The 12299-nt window shown below is 44.3% G+C and overlaps 1 protein-coding gene across 1 annotated transcript in view; it reads left to right on the top strand.

Annotated features, from left to right (window-relative positions):
* Positions 1 to 1736: 1736 nt before the first annotated feature.
* Positions 1737 to 12299, top strand: part of SLC6A4 (solute carrier family 6 member 4) — a 54343-nt gene continuing 43780 nt past the window's right edge. The window contains exon 1 of the mRNA XM_074189129.1: positions 1737 to 1811. The gene's annotated coding sequence lies outside the window, so the exon portion shown is untranslated. The remainder of the gene's footprint in view (positions 1812 to 12299) is intronic.

Below are 12299 nucleotides of genomic sequence, written 5' to 3'. Positions count from 1 at the left end.
GAGGGGGAGGCATGAAGGAGAGAGCCATAGACTGGAAAGGGAGCTATATATTTCCAATGGGAAAAGTCAGTTCTGCTCTCTCTTTGGCTTTAGAGAAGTGATTTTCCCTCTTGTAAGGGATTTCCCTCATCTTCTTCCTCTGTAAAAGTGAAGGGCTGGGATGTTCTTTAAAGATCCTTCCCATTCTGAGGATGATCCAAAGTCGTTGGCTTCTCAAAACCTCCAAGTCAACTAGCATTACCATGTCTTGCAATACTCACACTGATGTCAAGGTGGCAGCAAAGCTTCAGCACCGATTCCTCAGAGACAGCGATCAACCCCGCCCCCTCCCGCTCCCCATTGTAGCCCCAAGTCCCAAAGGAGACACCTCCCACCCCCCACTCCAGGATCTTGGTGCGGAGCTCCTAGCGGGCTCTCTCTTCCGAGGTTTCAGAACCAAAGTCTCCACGGAAGCGCCAGATACACAAACTTGATGGTTTGGAGGAGACTTTTTAGAATATAAAATCCTACTGTTTTTAATATGATGGGGGGACGGGGGAGTTTGTTTGCTTCCCAGCGTCCTTCTGTGGGGGGAATTGTCTCTTTGGGTGCTTCTGCCTTAAGAGAAGAAATGACTATTGCCCCGATTTAATGACAGGTCTGAAAGGGGAAACTGGGATTTCAGTCTTTTTGGGGGGGATGGGTAGGGGGGAAATACTCTTTTTTTGATAGTTGCTCTTGGAATTGAGGGAGAAAATCAGACGGAAAAAATACGCCTCTTTGTCTCTGAGACTCTTCCACCCCCATCTCCCATCCAAAGCAGGGGCTTTGATTCTTTTTTTACAAGGCAATGGGGTGCCCAGGGTCTCACAGCTGGGTAATTATTGTCTGAGGTCACATTTGAACTCAGGTCCTCCTGACTCCAGGGCCGCTGCTCTATCCACTGCGCCACCTAGACGCCCCTTTGATTCGTTTTTTTTTTTTGGCAAGGCAAGAGGGTTAAGTGACTCGCCCAGGGTCTCACAGCTGGGTAATTATTGTCTGAGGTCACATTTGAACTCAGGTCCTCCTGACTCCGGGGCCGGGGCTCTATCCACTGCGCCACCTAGCCGCCCCACATGAGGCTTTGATTCCTTACCCTGATACTAAGATCAGTTGTCTCAGAGCCTGTACCCCAATCGGGACCAGTCCATGGTGGCGTAGTGTGTGGCAAGAGTGCTGGCCCCTGGAGACCCCAGACGCCTGATTTAGTACTGAAAGGGACCTCAGAAGCCGTGTAGTCTACTCCAACGCCCTCTTTTTACAGATGAGGGAAACTGAGGCCTCCAGAAGTTAGATCTAAGCGCTAAAGGCAGGATTCACATTGAGCCCTTCCTGCCTCCCCCTTTGAGAATCTTGGTGGGACTGGTCTGGAAGGGGTCCCTTGCTCACGCTGGGCCTCAGTTTCCTTCTCTGGGGGGGGTCTGTCGGGGGGGCTCCCTTGTGGCGCGGACCCTTTGCTGTCCCGGGGAGCCAGGGCCGCTGCGGCGTGACCTCGCCTCAGCTTTGGGGCTCCGGCCCGAGGCCGCCCATGCCGCCAGCCACCGCTAGGAGGAAGCCACAGCGGCGGCCGCGGTGAAACATGAACTTGACGCGGCTCCGAGTGACGCAAAAATTCTTCAAGAGCTCTTTGGCAGCCCATTATCTGGAAATCAGACCATGTGAGGGGACCGGGCTACAAAAGCTCCCCGGCATGGGCTGCGCGGCCGCTCCGAGGCAGCAGCGCACAGCCTCCAGCCCCGTGGGCAGCCCCCGCGGCCCGCCGCCCCGACGGCCCCGACGGCCCCGCACAGGTAGGCACCGCGCCTCCGCCAGGGCGCCTGCCCCCGCCAGCCGGCCGCGCCCGGGCTGCCCGCTCCTCTCCGGACCCCACCAGGGCCAGAGCGGGGCAGCCCCCTGCCCTGGGCACCAGAGGACCGAGACCAAGAGAGACACAAAGGAGAAAATGTGAGAGACAGACAGAGAGGAGGGAGAGAGACAAGAGACACAGAGGAGATCCGGAGACAGAGAGACACGCAGAGACAGAGAGACAGACAGAGAGAGACAAGAGAGACACAGAGGACATCCGGAGACAGAGAGACACGCAGAGACAGAGAGACAGACAGAGACAAGAGAGACACAGAGGACATCCGGAGACAGAGACACGCAGAGACAGAGGAGGGAGAGAGACAACAGAGACACACAGAGACACACAGAGACAGAGAGACCGACAGAGGAGGGAGAGAGACAGAGAGAGAGAGAGACAGAGAGAGACAGAGAGAGACAGAGAGAGACAGAGAGACAGAGAGAGACAGAGACAGAGCCAGAGACAGAAAGAAAAGCAGGAGAGGAGAGGGGAGCAGAGGAGAGGAAGGGAGCAGGCTGAGGACTTGGCCGGGGATGCTCTGGGTGGCCGGCATCTCTGAAGGGGAAGGAGAAGCTGTGCGAGTGGGTGGAGGGCGTTGGGAGACAAAGTCTTATTTGGCTTTGACTTTGCACCCCGAGGGAAATCTCGTTTTCTTGGGTTCCCGCCTGTTGCCAAACTCAGGTACCTGTGTGGGGACCGTCTGGGGGGACACAATCGCCCGAACGTTGAGAGCAGTGACTGCATGCCCACATGCTTCCCCCCGGGTCCCCCTCCCGGAGCCCGCACCCCCTGATGGGCAGGGAAGCACCAAGACGCTCCGGGGCATTTGGAGTTTCTGTCAAATTCAAATTCTTGTTCAACACAGCTGAAACCAATTGTGTGTGTGTGTGTGTGTGTGTGTGTGTGTGTGTGTGTGTGTGTGTGTGTGTGTGTGTGTGTGTGTGCCCACGCAAAGGAAATCGGTATCGGTGTGGTGTGGGTAGACACCGCTGTACCTAGAGCCAGCAAAATCTGGGTTCGGGTCCTGCCGAGAGGCTGTGTGATCCTGCACAAGTTACTTCATTTTTCTGGGCCTCAGTTTCCTCATCTATAAAACTGAGTCAATAGGGCTCGTAATGGAGCCAGCAGAATTGTAGTGAAGCTGGGCGAGGCGTGCACAGCTCCGCCAACCTTCAAATAGCGCGTATTTGATTATTATCATTGCCATTGGTGTTATCGTTGCTGTTATTGTCGTGTCCGTCTCTTTCGGAGTTTACAGAACTCCCTGGAGCCGCAGAGCTCCAAGCAGCTGGTTCCCTTCCCCAAGGAAGCTACTGTATATTAAATAAACATTTGCTCTTCTGGAAGGGACCCCAGAAACTGTGGGGTCCAATCCCTTTAATTTTACAGAGGAGAAAGCTGAAGCCCAGGGAAACTGCCTGATTTGCTTAAAGATAGAGAGTTTCTGGTAAATGGCAGAGGCAGGATCTGAACCCAGACCGTGCCACCGCTAAATCTAACATTATCTACTCTAGCTTGGCTGTCTCTTTTTCCTGGGTAAATGTGTATATAATCTGTTTTGACTAGTTGAACCAGGTCAGTGGATTATTTATGAGTTTGCTTAGCTCCCTTTATGGTGAGAGAAGGGCAGCTGGTCCCAATATTGGATGTCTTTTGCTTTCCATCCCATCAGGAAATGGTCTAAGACATCTAACACTGGGGTTTGTAGGGAACGTGAAAGGGCCGGGGAGCTGAGCAGGGGAAGAGATCCGTGCCTAGCCTGTCTCAGGAGGAATGGGGCTGTAGAAATCTGCAGCATGTCCCGTTATCAGTTTTTACCCAGAACCCCTCAGGTTAGAAGGTTCCTGGCCATCCCCTTCGAGCTTCTGCTGGTCGGAGTGACCTGCCTGCTCACGGGCACAGGAAGTCCACAGGCAGTGAGATGCGAGGTCTTTTGTGTTTTTCCCAGGGAACCAGGGATGAGCAATGATTTTCACATGGCTCCATCAATGAATAAAAGTCCCTTCTTCCGACTAACTGGGTATAGGCAGTTCAATTAGGAAACCTCAGGGACGTTGCCTGCCAACTGAGTAATCCGAATCTATTTTTCATTACTAGCTATTCCTACAAGACTCTGGATGTGCTATGGGGAGCAGGGAAGGAATGATAGTGTAGGCTCCTGCTGTTGGGCATCAGAACGATCAAGGATGAATCTAGTCTGGCTGCCCTCCCCACCCCCAGCTGAGCCAGGGAGAGCAGATGGAGTTTTCAAAGGTTTCCAGGAAAGAGCCACTCATGGGTTAGCTGCCTGTTGAAGTCCTTCCAGTAATAACTATATATTTCAGACACTATGTTAGGTGCTGAGGATGTTAAGTCAAAAACCAAAATAATTATTGCCTTCGGGGCGTTGACCCTCTCTTGAAGGGATACTGGGGGGACTGAGGAAAGCTTCTTGTAGGAGGAACCTTAAAGAAAACTCCTTCTTCTGAGATATGGTGCTGCATCGTGATGGAGCCTTTGACTTGAAGTCAGAAGTTCTAGGTTCCAATTTTGCCTTACTCACTTCCTTGTTGCTGGATCCTGGCAGGGGGTCCCCCTTACTTCTTTGGGAACCAGTTGAAAAATTAAGATCTTGGACACTCTATGTGCCTTCCGACTCTAACATATGGACTGATGAAGATGTGGGATGAGGAGGGCTTAGCATCAGGGACTACCTGGGCAAAGGCATGGAGGTGGGAGATGGGATGTTGTAGACTGAGATGATGCTTTGTACTTCCTTTGGTGTGGGGGGGGGAAGGGGAAGAGCACTGGAAACTTCCCTCTTGGCCAAAATATCCTTAATGGTCCTTGCTGGTTCAGGAAATACTTGGGTAATGCAATACACTAAATGAACTTGGTCATTGGACGGAGCTAATAATGCTAGGGACTCCGAGGAGGTCTGGCCCTTGGTGTGTTGAGAAAGAAGAGAGATACAACAGGGAGAGATCACAAGTCTTTGGCTTTATCTACAGATATCTGAAATGGCCCTGGGGGAGTCTGAAGCCAGTTTATTCTGAGGAAACAGTCTTCAGAGAGGGTGTGGGCTCTTCTTCTTCTTGACTACCCATCCTTTCCCTCCCCTCTCTCTGCAGTATTTGGCAATCGCAAAATCCCAACCGAAAGAATGGGCACAAAGAAGCCTCCTATGAACCCTGGCTCCTCAAGGCAGAAGTGATGGTGGTCTCTGACCACCTCTCTGGCCCTTTTTCTCATATGTACCCTTTCCCTCATGTTGTGTAGAACATTTTCAAGTGAAAGTAACTGTTCTCCAAAACTGGATCCAGCAGGACCAGTTCTGCTACGTAAAGTAAGATTTACAAAGTATTCTCCTTCTATTAATCCTGTGACACCAAGAGTTCCATAGGCTCAGAGAGGTAAGGGATGTACCTGTGCTAGTAAATAAATGTATTAGGCAAGGTGTGAGCCCACATCTCCTAACTCTACCCTTAATGCTTCTTTCAGTGTACCTTGATGGCTGTAGAGAGTATCTGGGTATGAATTACCTGTGTAGCTTGGAAAGGCTGCTCCTCTCTCTGGCTTTCAATTTTCTATAGCTCTAAACTTTGGGGGGGGGGGACTGGAGTTGATGAGCTCTCCCTTCCCCTCACATCTAACTCCTCCAATTCCACTCTGATGTGTTTTTTTTCTCAATCCACACAATGTCACTTCAGGGTGGTTTATTTTCTCTGCAGATCCTGCTAATTCACTTTAACCTAGTAATCAGCTATGGCGAATTGGCAGATTTTAATGTGTGTGTGTGTGTGTGTGTGTGTGTGTGTGAAATGGGATCAGGTACTGTGCATGCCACCAGAGGACTGAATATTCCCTTACTTAGAAACATCTAGGATATACAAAAAGCTAACTTTCTGAATAAGTCCAAAGAATTGTCCAGTCCATACATTTTTCTTTTCTCTTTACAAACTTACCCCCTCTACTCAGAATATCAATTCCTCACTCCTTTATAGATTTGACCCAACACTAGCCAAAGCATCTATAGGCATCTCCAAAGAATTCCAAAGTCATCACAAAATTAATATGGAAAAAGAGAAGGGTCAAACACCTGGGGAACCATAAAAAAAACCTGGTGTTGTTGGGCATAAGTGGGCAAACTTATGAAAATTGGTCCCTGGCTTTCAAAATGTGCTATGAAGAAGTTATGAGAAAAATGGTTAATACTGGATCCAGATTTTTTTAAACAAAAGCAAAGCTATCAGTCCAGGGAACTGAGTGGAAGTTCAGAACCTAATACACGTGAGATGAGTCTCTGAGAAACCAAAATCTAAAATATAGCAAGGAAGGCAATGTTTACTTAATAAAATCTGTTGGAAAAATTGAACATGATGAAAAACGGGTTAATATACATTCCTCACATCATATACAATCATCTCCGGTTGGACTAATCTTCTAAATATTTTTAAATCACAAAAAAATTAGAAGGAAAAGGAATAGTATACTAATCTTAACCACAATAAGGAGGAACACATTTATTGGCAAATAGGAAAAATATTGGAGACAAAACTGAGAGAGCTGATTATATGAAGGTAAAAGTAACCTATTGCTCTAAAGTGAAAGGGAATGGATTAGGAAAACCATCTGGGGTAAATAAATCTGATAAAAATCTTGACATATAGATTTATAAGTAACTAATATTGACTTATCAGAGTAAAACTCAGATTTATAGGACTTTATCCCCACATTAATACAGTTCTTCAAATGAGAAAATTATCAAAGGACATGCTGAGTCAGTTTTTGTAGAAGAAATACAAATTGTTAATAACCATATAATAAGCTGTTTGAACTGATAATCACGAAAATAAAAATTAAAACTCGAAGAAATCACCTTCACTACCACCCAACTAGCAAAATTAACTCAAAACATAATAATCAATGTTGGAAACAGGCTCCCTACTATATTGTTGGAGGCATTATAGATTGGTATAAGCTTTTTGATGAGAAAGCTGGCAGCTGGTAAGGTTGGCAGGATCAACTCACATGGTCATCACTCTGGTTCAGGTCCCATAATCTCTCAGGTTTAACCTGGACTACTGAAATAACCTTCTAGTTAGGCTTGCTAGTTTCTTGTCCCCCTACCCACCATTCAATGCTGAACTGTTTTTCTCAAAACAAAGCTCTGTCCTCTTTGACCCAATCATTTCATACTTGGGACTTTAACCTACAGACTTTATTGAGGGGGGGGAAAAAAAGGAAAGGGGGGCCCATTTCTATGAAAATAGCTTCTTTATTTGTAAAAGAGAAAACTGAAAATGATCCATTTGCCTAGAATGACTGTGAAAATTGTGGCATGTGAATGTAATGGGACATTATTATACCATTTTGCATAATAAATGATAAATGTGAAGCATTCAAAAAAAAGGGAAAGACTTTCATGAAGTGAAAGTTAGATCGAAGAAAGAGAACAAGAAACATATTTAAAAATACCAATAAGAGTAACAAAATTTTCTAAGAATACTATTATCTTGTTGAATTTTATATTTTTTCTGAACAAAATGTAAATAATTTTGATTCTAAGAATTTTTTTAGAGATCTTTTCCATATTTCAATTATTTGTGAATTTTATATGCTTGAGTATCACTAAATTTATAAAAATAAAAAAGGAAATCAAAAATAATCTTTGCCTTACTTCCAGAGGGAAGCTAATGTGAAACATCTTCATTTTTTTTATTTTTTCAATATTCTTATTTTAAATGTATTATTATTTTATTATTTAATTTTAAAATGATTCACTTACCATGAATTGCTTTTTGCCCCAGGCAAGTCTGCAGATTGCTTTTGCAAATCTTGTTCTATGAAATGGTGGGGACGAGAGGAGACATGCACAGTACCCATAATTTCACAAGAGGATTTGAGGTGTGCTGGAGGAAACCTGAAGCCTCCAGCTTCTAGCCTAGAATCAGGGGACATAGATTCAAATCATGGCTCAACCTCTTTTACTCCCTTTATGATCTTGGGCCAATATTTTACTTCTTTGATTTCTGTTTTCCATTCTTAAACAGAGTGGGGAAGGAGACCACATGACCTCACAGGGTTTCTTAGACTTAGCATCCACAATCGTTTGCTTTGCCAGTTTTATTCCTTAGGACTTTAGTTCAAATTTAATTTTTTTTTTTGTTTCACCATGAATGCAAATAGAAATTGCTGTCAGGTAACTCAATGTGGGATGGGAATGATCCTTGCAATCACAGAATCAGGGTCCTGGCCCTGGGAATATCTGCTTTACCATTAACTTGGTATATGATTTTAGGAAGGTTAATTCCCCTTTAGGTCTCATTTCCTCCTTTATACAGTTGCACTAGATGAGACCATAGGTATAGAAATAACTAAGTTCAAGTCCATCCTTGGATACTTATTAACTGTGTGACCTTGGGCAAAGAGAGAAGGGAGGGAGGAGAAGAGAGGAGAGAAAAGAGAAGGAAAAGATGGAGGAAGAGAGAACAAGAGTGAAGAGAGGAAAGGGAAGAGAGAGAGGAGGGAAAGATGAGAAAGGAAGAGAGGAGAGAAAAAGAGGAAGGAAAGGAGAGGAAGAGTGAGAAATGAAGAAGGAACGACAGTTTAGTGTTTATGTTAGAATGTCAAGGTTTGCAAAGAAGCAAAGAATCTGAGAGTTGTGAAAGTCTATGGGACAATTGTGTTGGAAGGTTTGAGAATTCTGGTTTCTTTCCAAATAAGAACATTTTGTTTTTTTATTACTGTATTTTTTTGTATTTTTATTACTTTTATTACATCACAATGATACAGCTAATGATCAAACTCTTTTTCTTAAATCAACAAAACAAAATAATCATACAAACTCAAATGTTCCTCTCTGTCCTGGTCACCAATTTTTTTTTCTGTGTCTGACACTGTCTTTCTGGGGACACACAATGGAAGGATTCCTCGACACCAAAACATTCTTTTTTTGAGAGTTTTTGGGACTTTTAGGCAGTAGTCCATGGATCTCTCAGAAGTAGATTTTTTAAAATGCATCAAATAAGAGAGTTCTGATTACAAAGGCAACCAGTTGTATTGAAATGATGTTATTAAACTTCAGTAAAATTCAGTAAAAATAACTTCAAGGACCTTAGGTCTAGAACCTTACCCACACACCTACACACACAGACAAATTAAAAACAGATGAGTTGTCTCCTTGAATCAGGGTGGAAGTTGAGAGGAAATATAATCTTTTTTCCTCTTCCTCTTCCTCCTCCTCCTCTCTCTCTTCCCCTCTTCCTCTTCCTCCTCTTCCCCCTTTTCTCTCCTCCTTCTACTTCAACCCTCTTCTTTCTTCATTCCATGGGTGAGCCAAGAATGACCCTAATTTGTCTGGGATCCACCTGCATACAGGAGGAGAAAAACCATAATGGGTTGAAATGGAAACAGTCATAAGCAAGGACCAGCTGGTGAACCTCCAAAGCCCTTGTACATTCCCACGAGTCCCCTTCGGAATTCCCACAAAGGTTTCTATCTCTATCTTCCTCCTCTAATTAGATCGGCATTTCCTCAAGCACCAGCTTTGAGGACAAATAATTCCTTATTCAGTCCTATTATTTTCTCCATGTTGTCTAATTACTAGTATTATAACAATCATTTTCTCCTCTTTTGCTGCAGATCCACAGTATTTCATCGACGTAATAGGTTCAAGAGGCTTTTGTGGGTTGGCCTGGGAACACAACCATGGACAACATTGTTTCTATGGGAAAGTGCATTCTGGGCTCTCAAAAACCTACTTACAACTTGGCCTTTTGAATCACAAACATGCACAAATTAGGAAGCACCTGTCTTTCACAGACAGTATTTTCAAGTTAAAAAGAATCACAGAATCAATCATAGAGCTAGAAGAGACCTCAGAAGACAATAGTCCAACCCCTTCATTTTACAGATGAAGAAATTGAGGCACAGAGAGACGAGGTGATTTGTTTAGTTTCAGAGTTAAAGAGGTCTTTTAAACCTTCATTTCTTGACCCCAGAGACAGGGTTCTTTCCACTTACCATGGTCATTTAGCCCCCCACAGGTATCAGTCAGAAAGGAATTCCCCAATGCAAAACACTCAACCAGTCTTTTTAGAATTTGCTTGAGGACCTTGAAAGAAGGGAATTCATTATATCCTGAGGCTGCCCATTCCACTTTTTTGATGACAGTAATTATTAGAAAGTTTTCTTAGTTTCTTTTTAAAGTCTAAATTGGTCTCTCTACCTACCCATTGCTTCTAGTTTGGGAGTCAATTTTGCTATCACAAGACTCTTTTAAATACTCAGAGTTGTTTGTAGGCTTGTCTAAAAGGCCATTTGGAGGGGTAGTTAGGTGGTACTGTGGATAGAGCACTGGCCCTGGAGTCAGGAGGACCTGAGTTCAAATGTGACCTCTGTCACTTAACAATTACCTAGCTGGGTGACCTTGGGCAAGTCACTTACTCCCATTGCCTTGCAAAAAAAAAAAATGAAACCAAAAAAAAGAAAAGGCCATTTGGAGAGCCATGTTAATCTTTTCCAGTTCATAATTTTTTGAATTATTGCAATTATTTAAATAATAACCCTGACAGATCCCTAAGGTTCTGCTATGAGTGAATTGATATAGAAGCATGGGTGTGTATTTGTGTGTGTGTGTGTGTGTGTGTGTGTGAGAGAGAGAGAGAGAGAGAGAGAGAGAGAGAGAGAGAGAGAGAACTATTGAACAAATGGTACCTTCTCTAGCACTTGATCCTGATCCTGATCCACTGACAATTTTCCCAGGGATATATTGGTTTGCAGAAGGCATAACAATCAGAAATTGTAGGCATGGGTCGACCGATTGTCTCTACCCATGGCCCAGTACAGATTGAGATTTCCATCAGGATTTCCCCAAGTGCCTGTTGTTTGCATAACTCCTTAGGAGTTAGGAAGGGGAGTATGATACAAGTCTCTCCCCATGAGAAGAATGATCTTTGGACCGGGGGAAAAATAGCAAAAATATTCTCTCCAAGAACTCACACCCAAGATAAGGGAGATGCAGTGTGAACTGCATGCTAGGGTAGAAGTGGTGATCTCTGAAGTCTCTGGAGAATGGGAGGAGTGATAAAAGATTAGAGAAAGTCAAATATCTAGATTTTCAAAAGGAAGGAAAAAATGGATTCTCCAACCTATAAATTGATGAGTTTGGTTTCTATTCCTAGCAAAATTCTAGGACACAGGTAGAGAGTATGTAAAAAGGGAAGTGGATTAGGGAATGTCATAGACATAAGGTCATGAGGTGGAGGATTTAGAGATCGAAAGCATCTTCAAGGTCGTCTAATTCATCTTCTTTGTTTTGAGAAAACAGTGTAGAGATGGTCAGTGACTTGCCAAAGAGGAAGGAGGGTCGATAAGACAAAATAAATGGGAAATGTTTTGAAAATAAAAGTAAATAAGAAGGCCACGGGTGGGGCTCCAGTGGGTGCTTCATGATTGTGTCCTCTTCTAGAAAGAACGGAGCCTTTGTAACTAGAAATGTCTAAATGGCCACCAGGTTCAAGTAAGCTGCCCTGTCTCTAAGGCCCAGGCTTCCTTCCTTCCTTTCTTCCAAATCGGGTGGCTTCTCTTTACTTCTGACACAGTTTGACCCACATGTCCAAACCGGTCCAATCCAGACCAGCAGGCATCTAAAGTGTCGATTATGTCCAATGTACTCAACGCTAAGTGAAAAAAAATTGAAACCTCAAGTCACACATGTAGCAAGCAGATCAGAGTCTCAGCTTAATAGCCTTCACATGTCTTTTTATCCCAAGAGACCAGTATGCATTGTCCTAGGCCTGTCCTTCAGGGGATGGGCAAGGCCACACGGGCGGGCTGTCACAAGTGCAGAGCAGGATTTTGGAGGGCAAGAGGAAGCTGCAGTGTTGGGATATGTTTCCATGGGAAGGTAGTGATCAAATAGCGATTAAAGGAAGTAAAGGATTCTGGGAGGCAGAAGAGAGGTGTGAATGCATTGCTGATGGGAAATGGAATGTCATTTAAGAGGAACAGCTGGGATAGTTGGTGGATAGAGCACCGGCCCTGGAGTCAGGAGGACCCGAGTTCAAATATAGCCTCATACATTTAATAATTACTTAGCTGTGTGACCTTGGACAAGTCACTTAACCCCATTGCCTTGCCAAAACCAAAAACATAAAAAGAGGAATAGCCCATTTTGACTGAAACATGCGTTCATAAAAGGGCACAAAAAAGCAATAAGCCAAGAAAGGAAGGTTGGAGCTAGAGTGTGATGGGCTTTAGAAACCAAATAGCAAAGTTTGTATTTTCTCCTGAAGGCAGAAGGGTGACATTGGAGTTTTTGAGCCAGGGAATGGCATAGGTCTACACTTTAGGAAAATTACTTTGGCTGTTGTTTGGAGAGTAGATTAGAGAAAGGAAAAGAAGTAGAGAAAGCAGTTCAAAGGTTATTTATTCTAATAGGCCGGCCTAAGAG

The sequence above is a fragment of the Macrotis lagotis genome, chromosome 5 (assembly GCF_037893015.1).
Source record: "Macrotis lagotis isolate mMagLag1 chromosome 5, bilby.v1.9.chrom.fasta, whole genome shotgun sequence".
NCBI classification, from domain to species: domain Eukaryota; kingdom Metazoa; phylum Chordata; class Mammalia; order Peramelemorphia; family Peramelidae; genus Macrotis; species Macrotis lagotis.
Note: the sequence above shows the minus strand (reverse complement) of the source record. Positions and strands in the feature narration are given on the sequence as shown.